This window comes from Ambystoma mexicanum, chromosome 10, assembly GCF_040938575.1.
Source record: "Ambystoma mexicanum isolate Mex_15411 chromosome 10, UKY_AmexF1_1, whole genome shotgun sequence".
Lineage (NCBI taxonomy): Eukaryota > Metazoa > Chordata > Amphibia > Caudata > Ambystomatidae > Ambystoma > Ambystoma mexicanum.
This window is the reverse complement of record NC_090932.1, coordinates 1,662,569,571-1,662,597,155: the sequence shown is the minus strand read 5'-3', so window position 1 is coordinate 1,662,597,155 and position 27,585 is coordinate 1,662,569,571.

Genomic DNA, 27,585 nt, shown 5'->3' with positions numbered 1-27,585 from the left:
AATGGAGCTGGGGTGATTGGAAAGGTAAAGCTATTGAGCATATCAGTAAACAGAACATGCTAGGATTTGAATTATTAGCCATCTCCTTGCATGATTTTTAAAATGTATTCAGTGAACCCGACAAAATTAATTATTAATTAACTTGGCAATGGATAACAACAGCAATTTAAAGCCAGAATTAGAACCTTAAGGTATTGGGGCTTTGCCTGTATTCTACATACACAATACAGGTGTTTGTCTCAGAGCTTTATCACTCATAGCATTAAAGTGATTTAATGACCTGTAATCTTGCCATTTTCCCCTTTCCCTCATGATAAACTATTTTGAAAGTTACATAGGCCCCTGCAACCCGCTATCCTCCCATTGTACCCATATGTGGGCCTTGCCAATTGGAAGATGTACCTGAGGCATGGTCATCAAGTAGCCCCAGGCACCCTCATAATCCTAACTTTCCAACTGGCCATGGTTGCAGCCATATCCATGGACCACCTTACCTGGATAATGGGATATTGGCCATGAATCAAGCATATTTTAATCACCCAATGTGCCAAATGGGCATGAAATAGGACTTTAGCCAGTGACATCCAACAACTTGAGAACCATGTGCTCCATTGTGGGGCACAGTCACAAATTTGAAATCCTCTGTCAGGGTAACGTTCTACCTTTCCAAAGCTATGACAGCATGGTACATGGCATCCCACAGTTGCACAATGTCGCTATGCACACAGTGATAAGAAGTGGATACATATATGCTTGAATGCTTGTTTAGTTCAATGTCATAAACATTATGGGCCCAATTCATGGAATTATCTGCACGGAAAATAGGGTAAATGCACGTGCGACTGTACACCAATCCGCCTTTGTTGATTCATGGAATCCAATGTGCAGTCTTTTTCTGGATTTTCGTGCAGTTCGTGCTGGCACAGCACAACTGTGCGAGCCTTCAAGGACTTTGCGCCAGACTCCAGGCAGAGCATGGGCATGGCTTGCGCAGAGGGCCAGGAAGGGGTGGAACACTGAAATTGGGGAAGAACTTGCAAAACAGTGGGAGTCCCCAGGGACAGCCTGCAGGCAGTGCCTTGCAAACCCACAATTATACAGTACAAGACGTAGTCATGGATTTGATTGCGCAACTTCTCGGCTGGGAAATGGCCCCTCAATTCCTTCATACGATCCGCCACCCGAAGGCAGACCCAAGTACATTTGCACGTAGGATTTGCAGCACAGAGGTGGGGTTGCATGTCAGATTTTGGGGTGCGTGTACCTCAATCGGGGGTTCCGATCTAACTTAGGGGTGCACATATGCAGTGTAGAGAGGTGCAGGAATGGTTTACAGGGGTTCAAACGCAGATATTGCGAGTTTAGACAGAGTTTTCATATGCAGGTTGTCGGAGTGCCAGGACCAGTTACGGGGGACCCTGCGCAAAGTCCCCGAGTTGCAGGTCTGCTTGCAGGGAGACCCCACGTACTGTTTGAAGGGTGCGTGTTTTTGCAACCGGGGGAGCCCGCAAAGGCAGCTGAATATGCTTTGCATGGGGGCTTGGGAGACAAATTCCATGAATACACAGGGCGCTCATTTTCTATACTTCGCGCAGGCTTGCGCAGTGTCTTTCTCGACGCGCGGCCCTTGCGCATTTTTCTATGAATCGGGCCCTATGCCTTCAATTTAACATACACCAATAACATGGTATTTCATTTATATGTGATATTGATTGGGTTGTGTGCGTGTGCCTTCCTGTCTGTGTGTGTCTCTTTGTGCATTTGTGGCTGACTTGCCTGTGTGTATGCCAAGAGAACAGTGCCTGCCTTTGTCCATGCCTGTGTGCCTCTGTCAGCAGCCAAGTATGTGCATTACTGAAACAATGTGAATATTGGACAGGAACAAGCCTTCCATTGGAATTTTGCACACAGGGCCAATGGTTGCATTGTTTGTTTGTTTATTTGTATAGATCACAAAACCCTAGGGTATCTAGGCGCTTGAGCTTAGTTACAGTGCTTTGTTAAAGAAACGGAAGCGTACAAGATAAATTAACACAACAAAAACGAGCCATCATTTTAAATCCCAGCGCAAAGTGCAAAAGGAAATAAGTACACAAGGAATACACTCATTGAACCTGGTGCCACGTTTCAGGTGGTAGCAGCACACAAATGCAAAAGACAAATCCGTTAGCAAATCCATGGTGGATACCCCATCTCACAAGGCAACAACAGCACACAGATACAAATGTCAAGTCAAAGACTAAGTGCCTACCCCATCTTACAGGATGGAAGCTGCACACAGATGCAAATGTCAAGTCAGAGAGTAAGTGCCTACCCCATCTTGCAGGGCGGCAGCAGCACAGAAATGCAAATGTCAAATCAAAAGTAAATTCATGTTGCCGACCCCATTTTACAGGGCAGCAGCAGCACATAAATGCGAATGTCCAATCAATGAGTAGATCCATCGTGTTTGCCCTGTGTTGTAGGGTAGTGGCAACCTATATGTGCAATCTAAAATATGAAAGGTTAGGAAACAACCACCAAGGAGCAGCACGTATCAACACGGCAGCTAAGTGGGTTTATAGCGGCATAGTCAAAGTCATAGGTATGACATGTGCAGACATAACAAAGAATACAGGACTATAGTGAATCAAAACAGATGGCACGATGACTCGTGATGGATCCATGGTGGTGCAGATCATGGTAATAGAAGGCATTATTGTAGCAATGTGCAAACTTGAAACGCATGTGTGTTGCTGTACATTCCGCAAAATGGAAATAATTGTCCTTTAATTTGGAATTGTGCAAACTGGAAATAAATGTGCACACCACAACAAAGCAATCTTGCAGAGCCCCTCTCCTTCTACTATCTGTCCGTTTGTTCAGATACCAAAGGATCAATAGACTAGGAAAATGTAGCAGTTGTGCTATGTAAAACCTAAATAACATAACATAAAAGCCATCCTATGAGAGCTCCTAACCTCTTTTTTTTTTGGTGCAAGGACCTATTTTCCTCCCCAGGCTGACAGCAAACCTTGTATTGTAGTGGTAAATGCCAGTGGCATTGGCATGACACTGTTCACCCTCACTCCCAGGAAGAAGACCTATTCTTAAATACTTTTGAAGTCATTGCAAATTGCCAAAATTAAACAAGCCCTCCCTGGTAATCAAAAGGTTCTCTAAATACCCCTGTTTTTTCCCAAGCTATTACCCATAGTTGTATTGCAGACGGTGCATATGAATCTCAGTGCATCAATCACATCTGAGCATTTTGTCTTTGTTTGTATGACGTGTCCTCAAGTGCTTTGCTGTGATTGGGATGTGGCTCGCCTATTTGTGCATTGGAAATGAACATGTTTGTGGCAAGCCAGATGCAACTGTGCGTGAGGTGGAAGGAGACAGTCTGATCTCTGGACCTTAGGCTTGCATTCTGAATACAATGAGGGAATGTGGAGCCATGAATCCACACAGGCTGGTAAAAGGCTTGGGTATTGAAAGAATAGCTGTGCAGTTGGAAAGCACCCAGCAAAAGCACACAATGCAGATTTCTGCAGTAGTGTGAACCCGGGGTAATATGGAAAAAAGAATAACATTGCACAAGAGCTATATGTCACCTGCTGAAAGCCACCGAATGTTACTAAAATAAGCACCCTTATAATTCCTACTTACCTACGTTCGTGCAGGTGACACCTTTCGAGTTCCTGCACAGTTTGTTGCCCATCTACCATGTCAGGTTACAAGCCTATGGCGCACTTGCGTTTTCTTCCATCACACTCTCCTAACCTGAAAATTAAGCAACCTGGAAGGTCAATTGTTGGGAGGCTGCAGAACAATTTATTATTTTAGTGCGATTTTTCGGTCCCTGTTGGAGATAAATGAAAAGCAGCTGTTCTTTGAGAGCCTTTTCTCTACTGGAGGCTCGGTAAACTTAGTCTTACATCTGCATCCTGAGCATTCTGTTTGCATTATGCCCAGGGTCATTCCTTCACAAAACGCAGGCATGACCCCCGATAACATGGAGCACACGTGCTGTTTACCTTCCATAATATCATACAAGCAAAGGGCCTACCAGACATATGCTGCGTTGCAAACACCCATTTCCAAGCGCAGCAGCAAAGACACGTTCAGCTCCGGGCAATGTGGCGCACACATGCTGTTTACCTTACATAAGAAAAAAGAAGCAAAGGGCCTACCAGACATATGCTGCGTTGCAAACACCCATTTCCAAGCACAGCAGCAAAGACATGTTCAGCTCCGGCAACGTAAAGCACACGTGCTGTTTACCTTCCAACAGAAAAAAAAGCAAAGGGCCTACCAGACATATGCTGCGTTGCAAATACCCATTTCCAAGCACAGCAGCAAAGACACATTCAGCTCCGGCAACGTAAAGCACACGTGCTGTTTACCTTCCAACAGAAAAAAAGCAAAGGGCCTACCAGACATATGCTGCGTTGCAAACAGCCATTTCCAAGCGCAGCAGCAAAGACACGATCAGCTCTGAGGCGCAGCAAAGAGACGTGCAGAAAGAAACTCCTCACCAACCATTTTTGGAATAGAAAGTTTACCGTTAGCACGTGCAATGATTGTTGCTACAAGGGAGGGGCAGGGAGGTCTAAGAGAGAGAAATGGGACAGACTAAGCTGGTGGAAAACGCAGGGGTGGACAAAAAATAAACTTTCCCTGGAAGAAGGGAGCACGTTTTTTCCACATTTTCAATTTAAAGAAATAAGAATAATTAAATTATGATCCATGATAGGAGTGCACAGGAAAAGCAAAAAAGTATATATACAAGCATAACGTAATTAAAAGTACTTCACCCAGTGCCCCTTTCAAGAAATCAGACTGTCCTTGCAGCAGATATGCTCTCGACATGCAGCCCACAGGGGAGGGCTTAAAAACATGAAATATGAAAGCCCCACCTTTACTTATTGTGTACAATGCGAGAGGTTGTTCTTACAATTACTGCCAAAAGGCAGGGATTGGATTAGGAAAGCAAGAGAGAGCAGAATTATCCTCCTATTGACATGTGGAGGTTCCGGCCGATGAAAACGGCCGGAACAGCTGACAGTTTAATACACGGCCGATGTAATCGGCCCATAGCACTTCTATGGTTAAAAGGAAGCTACACATTGCTTACCGGCCAGCCTCTTCTGGTGCAGTAGAATGTTACAACCAAACCATTGTGAGCATCTTAAAAAAGTTTGTGGCAGATTCTGGGCCAAGTTGGGATATTCGATTACCTCTTGTCCTAATAGCCATCAGCTCTACCCCTTCAGCTGCAACTAAAATGTCACCGTTTGAGCTGATGACTGGACGCAGGATGGTGCTTCCCCAGCATTTGCTCTACAGGACCCAAGAGCAACCATTGATCAATGCCTCCACAACTCACGAGTATGTTCAAAATTTAAGGAAACACCTTCAACATGCTTTTGCCTATGCTCAGCGAAACCTAGAAAGATCAGCCGATAGCATGAAGACTCATTATGATTTAAAGACTACTAGGAAAGAATACAATGTGGGAGACCGGGTCTATCTATACAATTTCCAAAGGAACCAGGCCAAACAGAGGAAATTTCTGCCTACATGCAAGGGACCTTTTGAAATTGTAGACAAGATCTCCCCAGTCGCCTACAAGATCCGCATCCCCAAGGGTAGTTTGGTGGAAGGGGAAGAAAAGTGGGTCCATATAAATCAGCTAAAGTGTTGCCATCCCAGGCACACTCTGCAGCAACTGGAGGAGTCCTCTGCAATCTCAGAGGGGGCAGCTCTAGAGTAATACAAATCCAACCCTAAAATATTCCATATATAGCCTATACAATTCTATGACTCTTGAATGCAAATGTCTCCTGAGGTATAAAATGTATATGTTCGCCCCACCATTAATTGTGGTGGGGAAATGTCTACGAATATGTTTCTGCTGCTTTGCTTTGTCATCCTAGGAGAGATGAAACCATAGAGACTGACCAAGGAGGACGACCTGGGGACTGGGAGCAAAGATCCGAGGGACCCAGGGTACCGCCCGAAACTCCCAACAGGACCGGTGAGGAGAACCAACCGAACCACGCTGATGGAGGAAAAGAAGATGAACTGTGCCATCTGCGGAATCAGAAGAAGATGATGCGGACATCCCAGCGCATGGATCAAAACATCCTTTGCACCCGACTCCCCCTCGACTCGAAATCAAAGTGCAGTCGGGCTGGGGGGCTTGTCAGGTGTATCGACCCACGTTCAAGTTATTATGCTGCAACATTTGCTGCTGGTGGTTTAGAAAATCCAAGATGGCGGAAAAGCCCACATTTGCGCTGGAATCCAGGAAAAGCGCGCAGTTTTTGCGCACACCAAAATGGTCGCCTGACCCGCCACCCACCAGTGCGAGCGTGATGGGCCAGAAGCGCCATGAGTGAAACGTGGTGCCAAAGGAAAAACAGCAGTGCCTGTTAGCTCAAAGAGCGCTTTGAAATCACCTTTGTTTCTCTGAATGCAAGCTCAAAATGCCTATTTCAAACATTGAAAGATATTCAAAAATCTTACTGAACACCAGCAGACGTCTGGTAGAATGAAGTCTTGTGTGCATACCAAATCTGGAAAGATGAAGAGCCTAAAATAATGTTCATAACAAAACTGGCTGAGCTGTGGTTGTCAGCAGCTGAAGTGAAATGGGATTTAAAGCCAATAAAATTGAAATGTTTAAAATAAATGAGTGACCTACTTTTGAGTATCACATAGGTTTCAACTGCTTAAATGTCATGGTTTTGAACTTAGAATCAGCGTTCTAGCTGCATGTGTCAAAATTGTAAGCTTGATTTGAATGAAGAAAAATTGGAACAAAAGTGACCTTTGGCTGAAACCTGGCTTAAAGGGACTGAATTCTGCCCGGCAACTACCCCCGACAGGAGTTGAAACTTGCCCAGCAACTGCATTCACAGGCCTGGCCTGCCTTCTGCTGCCCCACCAAAAGGAGATTACACCTCTCTGATTGAATCCGGGGAGGGGTACCTGGGACTGCAGTGAAACAGAACAATGAACTTCCCTTTGCTCCAAGCAACTGCTAAATCAGGGGGTCGTAAATGGCTTCCTCTTGGAAGGAAATGGGACGGGCACTGCCTGTGTGAGCCAGCTGAGCTTGGAGGAAGTGGACAAACCAGACATTCCTCCATGTGCTTTGGGAAACCACACCCCTCTGGGCCAGAGCATGAATTTGAAAAGATGGATAATTCATAGTACAAAATTGTCAAAATTATATCAATAATATCATTATTCCTGTGATTTTTCTGTACACATTTTAAGAGGTGTTAGGACTCTGCGGTATGTTCTGGGGGGTAGTAGCAGAAAATAGGGTATTACTCCAAATGTATGTATGTTAAAAATCTGACCATTCATCATCTGATGCCCATATTCCTTGCACACATTTCTGTAAATTCTGGAAAAGTTTAGAGGTTGTGTTCTGGATGAAAAGGGCAGAATTCTGTCATAAGTGAACACAACATCTTACAAAGACAGGGATCGGATGGTTTGGCGCTACAGAAAATATGTTAACTGGACATATAATATTAGAAAAATTGTACATAGATAAATATGCATTTAAGTCAAAAATAGATTTGTGTGCAAAGCGACAAGGGGAGTGTTCTTTCTGTATGCCATAAACATGATGCCTGATGACACAGGATGACTCACAATTCAGTTCCCCAGTCAGGCGACAGAGAATCCTATAGCCTATCTGGATCCTCAAGGGTTGGGCATAGAAAGTCAGTCTTCCCACCCATTTTCAAAAGAAATAAAAAGAGCCACTGAGATCCAGGTAGGGACATTCACTTTCCACTTCAAACTGATTTCTTGCGAAGCACTTTGCCAGAAGACTCCAGAACCAGAACTTAGAATCCAGACTTCAGAACTTGCAGCAGAGAGGCCTAGTCCAAAAGCTGAATCCTTCTCAGCAGGCCTCAGACCAGACCGCTGTGCAGTGCCAAGAACTTTTGCCAGAACCAGAGATCCCGACCAGCAGAGCAGAGCTGACCCAGATAGCTGTGATGTCAGAACCACTGCCAGAAGTCCCGTCTAAACCTGTTGACCAGATCTTGACGGCCTATTTTAAATTTATAGTGTGAGTATCCAGCTAGAACTGTGCAGATCCAATCTCTTAAAATAATCTAATTCAAACCATTTCCACCTATTTAGAACTGCATAGAAATCGTGTGTCCATTCTGTGATTTCAAACCTGTGAAAGTGTCATTTGTCATTTGAATCTTACTTTATTTCTGAGAATCTACCTCCACTAAATTGTCCGTATCTTTTGAACCGCACGTCCTAGAAGCGAGATGTAACTTTCATTTTAAAGCTAATAATCTTAGCTTTCCAACAAGTCCATGTTCTACTCCTTATAATTTTTCCATAATCGCGCTCGACGCACTCGGAAAAAGTGCAGCGAATTGCAATTTGACTCAACTTCTTCACCTGTCAAAAATAGCTGTCTTTTGCTTCCATTGCTGAAACCCATTTTCAACCTGATAATCCCTCATGAATCACTGATAGTGTTGACCTGAACCAATCTTAAGTAGCTATCACCTACCCTGAATCTCCTATAGGGAATTAAAATCATTTTTATCATATTTTCACTTCATTGCAAATCACATTAAAAGTATTTCTGCATGTTTAAAAGCATACCGGTTGCTTTCAGCTTGCTATGGGGGAGCTAGAATGTGTATTGCATTTCATTATAATCCTGAAAACTGTGTGCTCACCTTCCATCTCCTTATATTGCATAGGAGGGGAGTGAATTGTTCAAAGAAAAAGTGATCATATTATCTCTTGTTGAAACCATATCAGTTATTTCTGTGCTGCATTCTTTCCATCATTGGTTTTCCTTGAACCCATAAAAGTATTCTCTGCTACCTTATCCTTTCTATACTAACTCCTCACTGATTTAAAAGAGTGTGCAATTGTAACATTACCCATTGTTGATCAATATTATATTCATAAGTGTGCTATCAAATATTAATTTATTCATAAAAGTGTGATATATATATATATATATTGTTTAATTTTTCAAATACATCTTTTAATTTGCAAACAAACCTACTTCTTGGCTCAGGGACGTTATACAAGGGTTTATCATCCAGATCTATGAACTTGTCATAAAAATATATAAATAAGGGCTTCCCTTGGGCATCCCAGACTAGGCATTGACTTAGTTGGAGTGCTGAATTGAAGTCACTTAACAGTTCGATGTAAAATCTACGCTCAAACCTGGGCATTGATAAACATTGCGAACAACTAAACCCAAAAATCAGTCCAGATCAATGGTGTCAATTAGTCTGACTGGATAGCACATTTTTCTACATTGTATCAAAGGCCGACAGGTTGGGAATCTCATGCTCTTGTGGAGGCTTCCAACTTTGATGGCCTCATTATTGATGAGGGGTACCTTCTCATAGAAATCAAAAGACTTTCGTGCCCATGGCCCTGATGGGCTAAGAAACTATGGGGGTCATTACAACCCTAGAGGTAGCCATGCCACTATTTGCGGCATGGCTACCCCCATTCCGGGTACCAGGTAAGGGTTCTTGGAATGGGGAAATACCGGGCCATTCTGACCTTGGAGGTCCCGGAATTTCCCCATTCCAGGAACCCATCCCCATTCCCATTCGAGCCCCCATAGGGCTCAATGGGAATGGGGAGCATGCTAACAACGGTCCCTGTTAGCTTGCTAGTCTGCTCGCGGGACCCGCTAAGGATGTCTGGTGAAACCAGGCGAGGAGACCTCATAATGAGGCGGTACGGGGTTAACGGGGCCAGCAGCTCTACCGGCCCCGTTAACCCCCTATAAAACCCATGACTCTTTTAGGTTACTAGGGACAGTGTCTGATGAGAGGGATGAATGAATTAGTGTAAAGATAAACGCTGCCAGGTCTCTGGCGGTGTCTTTAATTATCTGAGCCAGACAGCTATCTCCCTGGCATCTAGATGGTTTGAGGGAGGTGATGATTGTTTCTACTTCAAGGATGGAGACTTGAGAGAATCTGAACTGTTGCAGCAGTTTTGTGAAGTGAGCTGGAGTTCTGGCATTCATGTCTAAGTTAGGTTGGTTTGCTTTTTTATCCACAATCTTGTTCTGTAGTAAGGCAACTTTATTTGTTAGGGCATTCTGAAAATGCGTGCATCAGAGTTTATCTTTCAAACAGTTGTCTGTGGGAGGGATAGGGACTTCCATTTCTCTTAAAATCTGAACTGGCTTTAATAAACCTCTCATTATATGTTTCCTGTTTAGTGCATATTATTTCTTTTTTGTACGCGGCAGAGATATTAATCAAGTTAGTTTTGTTCTTCTCAGAAGGTAGATGTCTCCAGGCGACTTCGAGTTTTAATTTTTCTGCTCTAAGGGATTTTATTTGTGGAGTAAACCATGTGTTCAAGTGAGCTCTAGGTTTGCTTTTCTGCATTATTAGTGGGGCGATTATGTCTAAGGCTTTTTTCAGTATGAAATTACTATACTTGCTGAACCCAAACGCCAGGCTACACAGGTAATAACATTTATCATGCTAACTTTGCAAAGATGCCCTGCAGAAATGTCATGCCATATTCAGAAATGACTAGACTCGCTGTACCAAAACACATAGATGCCCATTACGTGACAGCGCACCCCACACCTGCCCCACCATCCTGTCACCTCCCCTATCCCTCCAACTCTCCTCCTCCAACCCCAAACTCAGCCCCGTGACCCAGCATTATCTCCACACCTCTCTCCCTCGTCAAGATGCTCCACTGGCAAGTACTGGGACGAGGAAAGGAGGACTAGAAATAATGAAGATTACAGGTAAGTAATCTAGGTATTGAACACAAGCACACCATTCACATGCTCATTCAAACTGCACCCATCCACCATTCACTCACACTCCCAGCCACCTATACATCATGCACTCACACACATTACATAATATGCATGTACATACATACACACAGTTTCATGCACGCACTCACGGACATTTACAAATAAAAACGCTTTCTTACTGTTTCCAAATCCATTGCTGCTCAGAGTTACTCCTCTGCAGGCAGGCCTCTCTCCCATGCTCCATGCATGTAAGGAACCGGCTCTCGTTCCTGTCATGCACAGAGCCGGAGAGACAGGGCCTTCCATGTCCTCTAGGGGGCAGGGGGAGAGGGTTCTTTTTTAAGTCACTCTAACTTCAAAAAGCAATTAAAACCGCAACGGAAATGAGTGTAACGAGGGCTCTCGTCTGAGCCTCTTTACTTTCAGTTTCTCTTTGTCTCAGAAGACCCCAGGGGTCGCAGAAGCCAAGCCAGGGGTTGCACTGGAGTAGCCAGGGGTCACAATTGCAATCCCTGGAAACACCCAATTGACGTCCCTGCATGCAACCACAGGTTTTTTTCTTTGATCCATGTCGTATCGCCTGTATTTCAATTGACATTTAGAAGCACTCACATGATGGTGCCCCCGGAACCAACATCAGAAATGGCACCCCAATGCCCAGACTCTGCAGGGTGGCTACAGGTTCCCTCTGAAACCCCTTTCCATGGTCCTGAACTAGTCTGATTCTCACTGGTGGGGACTGCAAGAGGCTTGAACTGGTGCTTATTGGGAGGAGCTGCCAATGGAGGGGTCTGTAAGAGCCTAGCACTGGTAGGCAGCAGGAGAAGATGGACACAGGAGGCCTGAAAGAGTATGAATCTGAAAGGAGAGCACCCCCATGCAGGCGCTGCAAAATCAAGTATTTAAAAAGGAGATTGGTGTTGCATTCAGTTTATTAATATCATAAACCAAACTGTCATGCGCTATAGGAATTCCAAACAGGTCACACAACCCAATACCAGGAGTAAAATCACCTCTCACACTCACGATACCTCCTCGACCAGTAATAGTGCTAAGTTTCCAAAGTCACAATTAGTTCAGGGTTCTAGGCTACCTGTGGTGCGAGGGAAGTGTGGGCGGTCCTTGTTGCAAGGCCGGGGTGATGCCCGCCTTCACTACGTTCCTCGCTTCCATTGGCAGCTTCCTTGGAGGTTGCGAGCAGGCAGATGCCGCTGACCGCGTTCGCTTCCTGGTTACAGGACGCTTTCCCGATCACGTGACTTGTCATCTGCTCACGTGATCGGCAACCACACATTAAGCCGGGTCATTCGAATAGCTTGTTGCTTCACAGCTGTTTCCCGTAACACTGTTCAGCGTCTCGTCTCAGGATTCAAGTTTCACGGTACTCGACCTCGGCTCACGGATCACGGACTGCTTCCTCATTCAACCTTTGGCACCACTACTTGTTCGGCACGGATACACGGAATACTGACCTTTGGATTACAAACTTTGGACTGCCTTTGGATCTTCATCTTGCTTTGTTTGCCTTTCATGAACACTCGGAATCGAACCTCGGACTGCATATTGGATTTGCCTTCTCCTCGCCCCATCTGTTAAAGTCATGCTCAAGCATCATTTCATACCAAGTGCCACGAGACATCCAGGTGTTGACAGCCAGCACTACCAGGCTTCAGGGACTGTCTGCGCGCACCCTTGCACCACCACTCCCGATCCCAGCCAATCCCTTATCGGGTTTAGGTAAGATCTTTGGGAATTTAGAGTGTGCCTGTTTTCATACTTATACTGTAACTGTTTGTGTTAATACTTGGCTTCCTTCCCACAGCCTTGGGGTCTGCGGTTGTGCCTGGTTCCTGTTGAACAACACCAACACCTGTGGCTTCAAGGCTCGCACAGAGAGTATTTTGTTACCTCTCTGAGGGGAACTTGGGGACAGAGGCCCTATTACTCTTCACGACACAGCAAGTCTGACACAAACACATCGATTGCAATTTACACAGACACTCATGTTGTTTTGATGAAAGTGTTATTAAGGGACTTTGAATGGTTTTGCATTTGCATTTTATAATAATTGACTCATGTTATTGGCAATACGAGAGACAAATTGCCAACTGCATGGCCAGTAGTTTCACCCATCCGGGCTTCTTCAAGCCAAGTTAATCATGTGTTTATCGAAACATTTTGTTGAGTCAAAAGTACAAACTTGAGCGAACAGGTGGTCACTGGTGGTTGCAAAATGGCGGTAATGGTGTTGAGGCATGTATTTATTACACAGGTTTCATGTGGTCTCGTTTTGTGTCCATCGACATCAGTGTCCAGGTTGCTTTGGAGTAACGACTGTTGTGTGGTCTGCCGTGGTATTGTGATAGGTTCCCAGGAGATTCAAAGTTGGGTGTTTGGAGTGGTTCTTGATCTGACCCTTATATCCTGATCACTGTTGCTCGGGGCTTCATCCCAGGGGTCTGATAGCGGCTAGAACTGGTAGGCAGTGGGAGTGGGTGGCACGGAAAGGAATCGCATGCAGCTCACATTGGTGAGCAGTGGCAGTAGCTGCCACTGGAGAGGTCTGTAAGAACCTAGCACTGGTGGGCACTGGGAGAAGCTGTGACTGGAGTGGTCTGTAAGAGTCTCAAACTGGTGGACAGCGGGTGTGGGTGACACTAAAAGGAATTGCATGCATATCACACTGGTGGGCAGTGGGGGGAGCTGCCACTGGAAGGGTCTATAAGAATCTAGCACTGGTGGGCACTGGGAGAAGCTATGACTGGAGGGGTCTGTAATAGACTCGAACTGGTGGGCAGCGGGTGTGGGTGACACTGAAAGGAATCCCATGCAGATCACACTGATGGCAGTGGGAGTAGCTGTGAGTGGAGGGGTCTCGAACTGGTGGGCAGCGGGTGTGGGTGACACTGAAAGGTATTGCATGCAGCTCACACTGGTGGACAGAGGGAGTAGCTGCCACTGGAGGTGTCTGTAAGAATCTAGCACTGGTGGGTGCTGGGAGAAGCTGTGACTGGAGGGCTATTTAAGAACCTAGCATTGGTGGGCAGTGGGAGTTGCCATTGGGTGTGACCGCATGAACATAGCATTGAAAAGCAGTGGGAGAAGTTGCCACTGAGGGGTGTGTAAGAACCTGGCACCGGTGTGCACTGGGAGAAGCTGCAACTGGAGAGGTCTGTAAGAGGCTAGAATTGGTTGGCAGTGTGAGGGGGTGACAGTGAAGGAGTCTATAAGAATCTTACTCTGGCTGGCAGTGAGAGAAGTTGCCACTGTAGGGCTCTGTAAGAACCAAACACTGGTGGGCACTGGGAGAAGGTGCAACTGGTGGCATCAGTAAGAGGCTACAACAGGTGGGAAGTGGGAGGGTCTATAAAAACCTAACATTGGCTGGCAGTTGGAGAAGTTGCCAGTGTTGGTGACTGTATGATGATGGAACATGTGAACAGTAGGACACTCTGACACTGGTGGGGATTGTACACACCTGGAGCTGGTGAACGTGTTAGAAGGTGGCTAGTGGACAGTGTGAAACGCTTACACTGAAGTTTACACTGAAGATTGATACATATTCACTAGTAGCCTGTGTGAGAAGCTCACACCGGTGGGCAGCGCGAGAAGCTGGCAGTGGTGGACAGCATGTGACACTGTCAGGCAGCCACCGGGCTAGATCGGATAAAGACTTTCATATATACTTCTGTTAAGTCTGGTTAGGGAGACAAGAAATATGTGTTCCAAGATCTCCTTGGCAGAGGCGTAGCTAGGATTGTCTACCAAGTGAGGCCTGAAGCACATATAGTTGGGTCCACCGCAGTGACATTAACATCTGTAAAGGCCCACACAGCGCTGCTGAGCGGGCATTTATAGATTTTGAGTAGGCCTTGCCCGCTCGGCCCTACCATTTCTACGCCTCTGCTCCTTGAGTAGCGTTGGATGAGCTCAAAGCGTAAACTAAGGGAGACAATGGGTGTACAAGGCATGAACAAGCAGTACTATAACAAAAGAAGACTATTTGGTCAAAAGTCAGTTAATCAAATTCATCAACGAGTCCTACTAAGATCACTTTGGAAACAAACGCAAGCGGTAGCCGGCTGTGACTAAGTAGCAATCAGATTCAATGCCGTGGGAGAAAGCTAACAAACATCTCAGCAACTCAAGGCCCTGAATATATACCATTGCTGACTGAATACACCACTCCAGGCAAAACCTAAAGGCAACTTGGGCGGTCCCACCGACATACATATAGCAAGGTGCTACATGAGGCTAAAAAGGTCCTGCGGAAAGATCTGAGAGAACTGAGAAAATGCTTACCGATAATGGAAGTTTATAAGGCGATAAAATTAAGACACGCGATCTATCGCAATTGGGCAAAGTCTCATGCCATCATTATCGAGCAAGATCATGCAGAATACATGCTACACCTTATCATGACTAAGAATACTCGTGATATCTGGAAGATTCTGGACTCGGACCTTTCTAAATGTACTCCAACCTTATTAAATACCATATCAGGTGACGAATTGGGACTTTCTTTGGTTTTTCAGAAACCTGAAGCCGAGGTACCATTTACGATCGGTACAGATGTCACGCAGTGGGATGTTCAGATGACCTGATCTCAAACGTGGACTTAAAAAAACATCCAAGCGAGTGGGCAGACTTTATTGGAACACTGTTTTCAAAAATAAGTCGGACAAAAAAACTGCCTGAATCATGGAAGACTGCAATAGTGGTTCCGATCCACAAGCGAGGCTGCTGGGACGATCCGAATAACTATCACCCAATAGCCCTGCTAGATACGATTGGAAAAATCTTTGGGTCTAACCTGCGTATCAAATTTGCAAAATGGGCAGAAGAATCTCAAATAAATGACATACGTCAAACTGGATTCAAGAAGGGTGTCGGAGTGGATGTAAATCTACTAATTCTGACGATCCTAAAATTGGAAACATTAAATAATAATGGAAAGATACACTTTGCATTCATCGATATGAAACAGGCCTTCAATGGTGTGAACCGTAGTCGACTATGGGCGAAACTGACAAAATGGTGTTGTCCGGCCTCCATTCTAGAGCCAATCATCGCTCTTCATGACAAAACATCAATCAAGGTCCGATTAAACAACAACGGTGAGCTATCCGACACCATTTTAACTCACAAAGGGGTTAAACAAGGATGCCCTTTAGCTGCGGAGCTATTCAAATTATTTCTGGCTGTTTTACCACACGACCTTGCAACAGTTCCTTGCTTTTCACCCAAGTTAAATCAAATTCCGATCAATTGCATCATCTACGCATATGACCTAGTTCTGATGGATAAAACCCAAATCAGACTTCAGCGTCTACTAACATGCTTACAATCATATATGGCACGGAATGAACTATCAATAAACACCTCAAAAACAAAAATCGTGTATATAGGAAACGTAAGAAGCAAAAAAGATCTGAGAGAACTGAGAAAATGCTTACCGTTAATGGAAGTTTATAAGGCGATAAAATTAAGACGCGCGATCTATCGCAATTGGGCAAAGTCTCATGCCATCATTATCGAGCAAGATCATGCAGAATACATGCTACACCTTATCATGACTAAGAATACTCGTGATATCTGGAAGATTCTGGACTCGGACCTTTCTAAATGTACTCCAACCTTATTAAATACCATATCAGGTGACGAATTGGGACTTTCTTTGGTTTTTCAGAAACCTGAAGCCGAGGTAACATTTACGATCGGTACAGATGTCACGCAGTGGGATGTTCAGATGACCTGATCTCAAACGTGGACTTAAAAAAACATCCAAGCGAGTGGGCAGACTTTATTGGAACACTGTTTTCAAAAATAAGTCGGACAAAAAAACTGCCTGAATCATGGAAGACTGCAATAGTGGTTCCGATCCACAAGCGAGGCTGCTGGGACGATCCGAATAACTATCACCCAATAGCCCTGCTAGATACGATTGGAAAAATCTTTGGGTCTAACCTGCGTATCAAATTTGCAAAATGGGCAGAAGAATCTCAAATAAATGACATACGTCAAACTGGATTCAAGAAGGGTGTCGGAGTGGATGTAAATCTACTAATTCTGACGATCCTAAAATTGGAAACATTAAAGAATAATGGAAAGATACACTTTGCATTCATCGATATGAAACAGGCCTTCGATGGTGTGAACCGTAGTCCACTATGGGCGAAACTGACAAAATGGTGTTGTCCGGCCTCCATTCTAGAGCCAATCATCGCTCTTCATGACAACACATCAATCAAGGTCCGATTAAACAACAACGGTGAGCTATCCGACACCATTTTAACCCACAAAGGGGTTAAACAAGGATGCCCTTTAGCTGCGGAGCTATTCAAATTATTTATGGCTGATTTACCACACGACCTTGCAACAGTTCCTTGCTTTTCACCCAAGTTAAATCAAATTACGATCAATTGCATCATCTACGCATATGACCTAGTTCTGATGGATAAAACCCAAATCAGACTTCAGCGTCTACTAACATGCTTACAATCATATATGGCACGGAATGAACTATCAATAAACACCTCAAAAACAAAAATCGTGTATATAGGAAACGTAAGAAGCAAAAAAGATAAAGCTTTTAAGTGGAAAATCGCTGATGCCAACATTGATTCCGTCAACTCAATAAGATACTTGGGGATACAATTTAATAATTCCATCTGCGAACAGCAATGGGTCGACGAAATAACATCAAAAATGACGAAACTAGCTCTGCAAGGTGCAAAAATCAACAGAAATTATGGAAAGTTCTCAATGGAACCTGTGCTTAAATTTTATCAACTAAAAGTGGTCCCAATGATAATCTTCGGAGCCGAGGCTGGCTGGAACATAAGAGAGCAAACCTGGCATACATTAGAAGGCTCTTTTTGGCGAAAAGTCTTGAGGCTTCCACCATCAACATCGATAACCCTATTGAGACATGAATTAGCTTTGAATTCATTGTATATGAGAGTGGTCTGGAATTCGATTGCCACAATGCGTAAAATTGCCCTAAAATCACCTGCGCCGGCATATAAAATCTTTGCCAATGATCAGGTGACAAACAACCAATACTTACTTAACTTGTGGTTCCATAAAATAATGGCTTTTTTATCGACAGCTGACATAAGCAACTATGATCTCCTAACTCGTCCGCAGCACGCCAAAAAGAAATTTGATAACTGGGCTTGGATTGTCAACAACGAAGCAAGACAAAAGCTGAAATCAACAAATTTGATGGGTGTTGATCACAGGAAACTAAATGAACCAGCACGCTACCTATTGAACTGCCCGTCTCGCCATCATCGAGAACAATTTCTAAGGTTTCGAATAAACACTCTAAAAACCAAAGAAATCCTTTGGCAAAGAAAAGATAAATCTGCATGACAATCTCTGCCGTTTCTGCGGCCAGTCGATCGAAACATCTAAACATCTGCTAATCGAATGCTGTCAGACCGTCAAGCAACGTTCACTACATCTTGGAAAATTTGCCCCTATAGATGAAGATATGGAGGGGTGGTGGGCTAAACTCATATCTTGAAATAATACAAAATTTGTTTGTGCTACCATGAACTACCTCGATATGATTTTGAAAGCAGATGTTTAATTCCTTGGAGTAGCTGTGCTGGTCTCTTTCTCTTTCTCTTTCTCTGCTCTAGAAACAAAAGTTTGATATATTTTTCTTTGTTCAAACTGTAGTTTTTCTATAAATAAATTAAAAAAAAAAATATTTGGTCAAAAGTCAGTTTATTAAAAAATATATAAAAATGCGTTAAAAGTCGCTAAAAATAAATGGGAAAAAAGGAAAACTGAATAGAAAAAGCTAACATGTATAAAAATCACCTCTTTCAAGTAGTTCTGAGAGGATACAAGACCCCAAAGACGATAATTTAAAAAATTGTCAAAAAGAAACAAGGGGTATAAATGTTCATAAAATGACAATATCCGAGTGTCAGTTTAAGGGCCCCGGGGCCCCCTGCCCTTACACATAGGCCTGGTGGGCTAAGAAGAAATCTCTACAATGTGCGTCTTGGCTCTCAGTCCAGATGCTGATAAAGACACCTGTTGCAGTCTGCTGAGGATGAACGCAAAAGTCCTTTCCAGATGTTGGGAAATGCAGGTGGCCTATAGAAACAGACCACTCCGTTCATATCACTGTGTTCTAATGTGTGGGCCCATGGACGTCATTTAGGGGCCGCCAGGGGGCGCAACTGCGACCCTTGAGGTCTCCCTTGCAACCTCTGGGGAAAAAAAGAAAACAACTTTATTTTTTTTTTTTAAATGCATAAATCATTTGTCTTTCTGGAATTCTATACAATAATTGCGAGACTCAGTAAAGGTTTATATCAGGCACACATCAGGGGGTGAGTCACTGATTTAGTCTGTTCTTAAACATCTCAACTCAGCTTTCATCCTTCTGAGGTCGATAAATGAGTACCAACACAGGTTGGGTGATATTTTATGTATATTTGTTCTGTATAAAGTGCTTAAGCATAAGTGCTACATAATAAGACGTAATTATCCTCTGACCAGGGACGTCTGCTTGCATTCACAGTAATTTGGTAATATGGGCCTATACACACTGATCTTAATGATACATATGATGATCAATTTTTGTATGAAATCTATATCACATCATAGTGATATCGTAACTATTTTTTTGTAGTGTACTTTCGAACAATGCTATGTGATGCCACTTCCTGTTTTGTCAAGGGGTGAAAGGTCATGTTCCATCACTTCCCATGATATCACTTAGGGGTGGGGTCAAATGACATCACTTCCTGTGATGTCATCAGAGGTCAAGGGTCACGTGATGTCATTTACGCTACCCATGGCATTTTGGTGAAATGACGTCCCTGTGTGCACCCCGATCATTCCGACCAAGCAAGCGCAGGGATCCAAGCATTCAACTGTAGAAAATGAGCAGCATTTGCTGGACCACAGACTGCTTGGCTTGGTCCACAGTCTTCCTCTGTCTTCCCAAGCACCCCAAGATTCCATGAATGCACGTCAAGGCAGAGGATCCAAACATCAGGCAGGGTTAGTTACACATCAGTCAGAGCAGCTCTCTCACTGGCCCTTGAGTGACAGAAAGAAGCCTACTGCTTCCACTCCCGATACACATCACCATGTGCCGACATGAGCAGTACAAGGTTTCCTGACGCAAAGGCCCCGGTTTTCATTAAGAAGATCCAAGCAGCATGGCACCAAAACACACAAGCCTTTCCTCTCTGCCCCCAATTTCGGAGCAGTTGTCCAAGCCACAATCATCACCCACCTGGACGGAGGCAGCACCCTAGTCAGACGTGTCCCAGATGCCACCCTGGCCCCTCTGAAAGGCGTCCAGCCTGATACACCACTCCTCATCACAGGACTACGAGAATTCAGCCACATCACCACCACCCTCACAGAACTACACTTGCTAATATTCGAAGCATGCATAATGTACAAGACTGCCTGTATCACCTGCAAAGCAGCCACAAACAAATCACCAGTCTACATGGCTGAGAAAATCACCATCTCCAGATGCCAGTGCACCAGCAGAAGACACAACACTGTCAGGCTGAAAACAACGTATGCTAGGACTGTAAAAAAAAACAGAAAATAGGCTTTTTGTTGCTACACACCCAGTTGCTGCAAGAAGTTGCCAATGCATGTCAGACTGGCCCCTTCCATCCTATGCTTCGGGAAGGACCTGAAGAGAACAGTCTTCAAAGAACCTCTCACCAGTCGCTCCACTCCTTCCCCTGTAGAGATGGGGATGTACTATCAACACACCAAATGTAACAGGAAGTACAGGCTCCAGAGAATGTTACACGCATGAGGAGCTCTGACAGGCTGACCACGGGTAGGCCATTTATTTGTACCCGGCCCTGCTGGCATTTCATTATCATTCTTGGTGCCATGAAGAATACCATTCTTTCATATCAGGCCTAATGGTTAACACTAAGATGACAGGGTCTGCTGCCTGCTGTTTTAGAAGTAGTTTCTGAAAAATATAGGTTTTACCGTTCACAACACTAGGCACATTTCTGAATGTTCTGTTTTCAGAGATAGCAACGATGTCAGAACCATGGTGGACGGGCGGGACATGCAGTTACCATGGTTTTTAAAAACTAGGCCCTAACTGTTTCTTTCATGAAGCTGTTCCCAGGACATCGAGCCTCCTACAAGGGAATCGTTCTGTCCTTGGGACAAAACAGACATACACGAGAATCATCAAAGGGCGTTCTTCCAGTGTGAGCGAAGACCTTGTGTAGAAATGATGCCAGAATGCTACTCTCGGCTGTAGTTCTACTGCTCTAGGACTGTCTAGAATTGCTGTATACATGATAGGGTGTCGTGCAAAAACACACAAATGTGAAAATGAATTTCTCAAGAGCACGTGCCTTAGTTACACTTCTCGTGAGGCCACCTGCTTACCAAGAGATAGGAGGCCTTGGTCACAAGACTGTGTGCTGGAGATCGTGATAGGTTACACTAAGATAGTTGCAAAGCTATGTTACAGCTTTAGGGGTTACAAGGTATGAGAACGAGGGGTCTGCCAAGATGACCGATCCCATGGGAGAGAAGCTCACTGTTTCAAGTTGGTCGCAACGGGGTTTGTTTCACTTTTTCTGTTCATTATGCAATTAGTGCGTATGTGGGGGGATGCACGCACTACGTAGGTAGGATTGCACTAACGAATGAAATGTCAAAGCATACATTGTGTTTAGCTACTCGTATAGGTGATAGCCAATGGGGATGAAGGAATTGTAATACACCGGACATTTTGTATTGTTTGCTAATCTTGTGGTTTTTGTCCTAAATACTGTAATCTATTGTGGTGAAGTTGAGAGCCTCTCAGTCTTCCAGTCTTACAAGACTGACACCACGCTCTTCTTTATTTTTGCCTTAATTTGCATTTAAACTGTGTTTTCTTGTTCTTGCACTCGTGCGATTCCCAAATGTTTTTGTAAATCATTACGGGTCTGCACCCCCACTTGGCAGCTTTCACTCTCTCCTGCAACTCATATCCATGCATGATAGATCCCTTTGTCCGGACATTCTGATCTTGCCGTCATATATGATATGTTTCCAGAGGACAGCTCAGCGGCAACGTGCTCACCTTGCAATCAAGACGAAACGGAGCAACAAGGTTCGATACCTGGGTCCGCACTTAGAAACCTCTGGGTATTAAGCGCATTATAAATATCATATAAATAAATAAATAAATAAATAAACTATCAAATGTAGACCGTTATCCTGATGTAACTTTTTTTAAACGTTATGTCTCTCCTTGTATGTTCTTGATTTACTACTCGCAATCCCCCCCCTTCCCTTGCATGTAAGTGTTACTGAATGTTCTAAGGATTTGAAGTCTCCGAGCACCTACACTTACCCCTCCCCCTTTCCTGCTTCCCCTTGGGGTGCTAAAATGTGGTTGTGTTCATGGTTGGTACCTTATAATACAACAATGAATTAGTTTGATACATTAATCAGTGTATATATCTACTTCCTTCCAAGTCCAACATGCCATGTGTCTCTTGCTTGCTTCTAGCCGGTGATCTGCCATCATTTGTCCTCATTGTCCCTCCCTTTTATTAAAGAGTTGGGCACGGGTGATGCAGTACAGCAGGCGGGCCCCAAACGCTGGCCCTAGAACATGCATCCAGGATTGACGCAATGACTAAGGCGGAGGGGACTGAGCATCAAGATGGCTTTTCCTAGGCTGGGGACCCAGAGTGCCATTCTCACAATGCAAGCACATTAGAAGAGGCACAAATTCCCTAATCCTCCCCCTGAAAGAGCGCTGTGTATCTGAGCTGGGACTGAAATCTCTACAAAAGCATCAGAATCACTCACCGTCGATGAATGGACATGACGTGCATCCAACTCAACATTGTCATCTGAGTGGTCATCCGGGCTAGACTCATTGCCAGCCCTAGACACAATGGTCTGGAGCACAAGTGGGTTCTTGTGGCCTACCACCCCACGACCCCCACTTGTGCCGGGTTGCTGATGTGATAGCAACCCTGAGTCTGGAATGACATCACCATCCTCTGGCTCCATTGCGTCATCATCTGCAATGTGGAAAAAACAAACATGAGTACACATGTCAGAAGCACATAACCCGGACACACATAGACATCACATTGACATCCAACACATGAAGCAGACATGACACACACAAATGAAAATCCAGCATGCATTCAATGGCATTGATATGCAAACACATCCCAAATGCAGAAATGGATGTGTCTAAATAGCAAAGCCTACACATGTACAGAATGCAGTATATCACCTCCATCACACACCACCTCTGTCAGGCACATGTCACAGGCAAAAAAGACAGATGGCAACAAATAGATGGCACATGCCATAAGCATGTCTGAACTGCTAAATGCCCACACCTGCAAGTGAATCGAAACACACAATGACACAAGCAATATACATGTGCACATTTATCACTAAACCATCATCACCAATATAGCTCCATCCATCTGCAACTCGGCCCGTACCGGGTGGCATGGGCCATGTAGACATAGTGAATTTCACGAGCAAAGTGAGGGCCTGAAACCAGGCATTAGGGACCATAACGCACAGTACGGTCCAAGCTGCCGGCCATGAAGCCTCCAGAACACCCCTCGGGGCCTGATTGAGCACAGTGTGCATTGATTGTGCCCTAAACCATTATTCAGTGTGTCAAATCATCACGGGCAGGCCGCAGCAGATTGGCTAAGTGGGCCTGGGCGTACACATACTGCACCACAGTGTACCATCAGGATTGTGCCAGTAGAACGTAACGGGTGCAATGCTGAAATTGCAGCAGCATTAATGTTAATCAACTACATTTTAGTCATTCAACCAAAAAGCTGGAGAGAACACGTGTAAATGAACACCTTCACACACACACATGCGTGAGTAGCTGCAAATTTGCACTACACAAGGTTGAAGCTGCTTGCATATGTACATGTGAATGTGTTCAAGAAAACCCATGTCCATATACACCCGTATGGTGATTATGAACAACCTAGACAGCAAAGCAAGCAGCTACAACGCTGCTTGCTTCAATGTATGTGAAAGTGTACCCATACACACGTGAAGGCAGCTCCACAGTCATTACAACCCGATTGGCAGGCTACAATCAACCAGCGGCCTATACCAGTTGTTATAGGTCACAGATTGAACAATCAACTTTGCTAAACACCCACTAGTGTGTTCCAATACTGAGTACATGTGTCACAGGATGCACCTGTGCCCGTGGCTTTCATGACAGTGAAGGGATGACAATCTGACCATACATGCCAGGTCACTTTGACATTGCAGCAGTGAGTAGGCATGTAGAACGGTGTAACATGGCTCAGAAGTGGGTTGATGCAGTGCAGAACATGTGTATGTTACCCACTATCTACATGAACAAGTGCATGATGATGTCAATCAATTAACATGAAGGCAGTGTAAGGGCAAGTTCAGGCATCACGTGCAATGCGCATGCAATGGGTTGCATGGCTACAGGAACCCACCCACCCCCCCTTAGTGAAAATGCAGGAAGGCATTGCATGGCAACGGAAGGTTGACCAGAGACCTGTGTATTGGCAGACAGTGTTGACTAGCGTCAATTGCATCATCTGAGTCAACTGACAACTCAGCAGTTGAGAATGGGACAGTAAGCAGGACACATGATGAACCCTCAGTAGTACACCCATTTGTGCAGAAGGCACTGCACCAGTTAAACAGAGTCAGGGGGCCTGGAACTGGGGGAGGCCTGTGCCCCACACAGACTATGACACCCTAAACATGTGCGTAATGCAGGACTGAGCCAGAGTGGGCATGGAATGGATGATCAAATGCCATTAAATGTATGTCATCCTGGACACGTACTACAATGTTCATCCTGCCAAGGACAGAAAGGAGCATACATGGAATGCACATGGAGCATGAATGGGCACTCATGTCCCTGTGTAGCCTCTGCCATCTGCACAATCCGAGTGAGACACCCTGCATCAAGGACAAAGGATGTACCCCACTGTATGTGTCTGGCAGGTTGGCAGGGGCAAGTGTGCATGTAAACAGGAGTGTTGAACAGGCCATTGCAGTAGTCCAGCATGATACTCACCAGTGCCATGGTGAAATTGGGGTGCAGCGGGATGGAGGGGCAAGGGAGCATGCCTATGCGGAGTACCCGCATGCAGGCAGAACACACATGCACGTCAGTCATGCGATGACATAGTCCCGGTGCAGAGTGGAAAGACACCCCAGGCTACATGCAGAAGGGCCAGTGAGCTGAAACATGGACTGGAGGGGCAGCCGGGTGACTAACATGTGAGTTGGGTGCAAGTGTGGTGATGAGGACAGTCCCAGACATGTCCAGCATGCTGCACAGCAGGCATGCATCAGTGAAGCATTGCATGACTCGCACATGAGAACCATGCACACATAGCATGTAGTGGGAGTCAAGCACAACACATCACACAAGCAAACCACACATGGTCTGGACAAAAACGTTACAGCACTCACTGGACGGGGCATCAAAGTCCAGCATCTCTCCCACTCCTTCGTACAATTCTGCCGGTATGAACTCCGAAGTGATCAACTTGTGCGAAGTGAGATCTTCATCCTCAGGTCGTGACCCACTGCCAGTCACCTGAGTCATGGCATAATTGGAGGCACGCTTCAGTTTAGCACAGCGTCGGAGGTCATCCCAACGCTTTTCGCACTCCTGAGCTGTGCGCACCACATGTCCGAATGCACTGACACCCTCTGCAACATGCTTCCAGTGGGACAAACGCTGGGCAGCCGTAGTGTGACAATTCGGGGCCACTAGCATATCACGGTCGTGTCCCGACACGTAGTCCGCAAGGAAGTCCAGTTCCTGCTCGCAGAAAGGCTTCTTCCTCGATGTGCCGGATACCGGAGCCGTGTGTGGGGTCCCAGCCTCTTGTGCAGATGCAACCTTCCTCCTCCTGGTCAGTGATGCGGACCCTGACTGGCAAATGCCGCCCTGATCAGTAGGAGCAGTGGCGCCGGTGGATTGAACCAAGGGAGTGGCAGGTGGAACAAGGACGGAAGCCCTGACTTGCGTCAGTGGCTGCTGGGTGCCCTTGACTGGACCTTGCGCAGCAACATCTGCTGTGCCAAGGTCATTACCGGGACCGTCCTGGATGGTAGATTCACAGCCAGGGTGGTGTCGGCTGCATCTGCCCATGCACTTGCCAACACCCAGCTGCTCGGGGCAGCAGATGACAATACTGCCCCAGGGACATGTGCCTCGTTTATGGCAGCCCTGTGTGCACTTACTGTGTGCCTCCTGAGCTCCTGGAAATCATCCTGTGACTCTTCAGGTGCCAACCCAGCATGCGCTGGCTGACCCTGAGCCTGGGTGGTTGTGTCCACAGCTGCACCTGCAGCTACCACTAACCTTGGGCCCGTGGCAGTCGAAGAAACGGACTGCCGGGTCACATGGGCGCCAGTGCCAGATGCAAGAGTTGCATCTCCATGAACCACAACAGGGGGTAGTGGCACGACTGCACCAACACGTGGCACAACATCATGCCAAAGTGGCGCACCTCTGCTTCTTCCCCCTCTGCAGCCACACTGGACACCCTGGAGTCCCCCTACTCCCTGGTCACCCCGGCCACGTCCCTGACCATGCCCGCCACCAACCATGGCACAGATGTAGTAGTGCTGGCACAAATGTAGTAGTGCCAATGGGAGGTGTACACGACAATTGTCCTGGGCAATTGGGGTGAAGGGGGTGGGATACAAAATGGGCTCTATGTGACCCCGGGGATAAAGTAAAGGGTCACACAATGCTCAGGCACCCCAAAATTGCAGTAAAACCGTGAACGCAATCCCCGGTAGCCCACGTGTGTGGAATTAACCTCCCACAGTATGCAGTGGCACCCAGGGACATGAAAAACACATACTTGTGGGACACTATGACCTCAAAAACGGGTATGCGATACACAGGGGGACCTGCAGTGGGAAAAATAGCATGTGCGACTAACCGTCTGACTAGCATGGTAATGAAAAACACACGTAGCCAATATCCCTGCCAAAAGAAGAGATACGTCCTTGATCGCTGTGAAGTTGTGATGGCGCATGAAACAACCAGAAGTAGCAACACACGCGTCGGTCTCCACGAAAGGCACTTACAGCAAACAGCCCGGGCCCGCTTACATTTAACCTGTGCCGAGGTAAACGCCTGCGTGCATCACGCCACTTACGCGCTTAGTCCCTTCCTCGAATTACACGCATTAACACGCGGACTGTTTTTTCACGTGCTGAATCACTATGCACCCGTGATGAGGGAAACGCCTGCATGTGTTACGTTCATAAGGTCCTTGAATTACACACTGACGTGCTGTTTTTTCAAGTGCCAAATCACTCCGTATCAAGTTGCCACGCGACAACACACGGAAGACCACGCTCCTGCCCAGAAGGCCATTTTCCTACCCCCCTGATTCAGTTTCACTTGTGGCTTACCCTTAGAATTTTGTTTGTGGCCCTCTTTGGAATTTGAATTATTTGAATTCTCTTTGTTGTCTTTCTTTGGCTGCTTTCCCTCATCCTTGTTCTGAGTGACCCCTGAATCCTTGTGAGTAGCCCTGTTGGCAACCCACAAGTCAGCAGCCTTAGCTAGCTTCTTGGAATCTAGTTCTTTTGAATCAGCCAAGTGTTGTCTGAGCTCAGGAGAGCAGGCATCATAGATAGACTCCAACATGACAAGATTTCTCATTCCTTCATAAGTGTCACTCTGTAACCCTTAATCCATCCCTCAAACACTAATTCGGCCAAGCAGCCCAAGG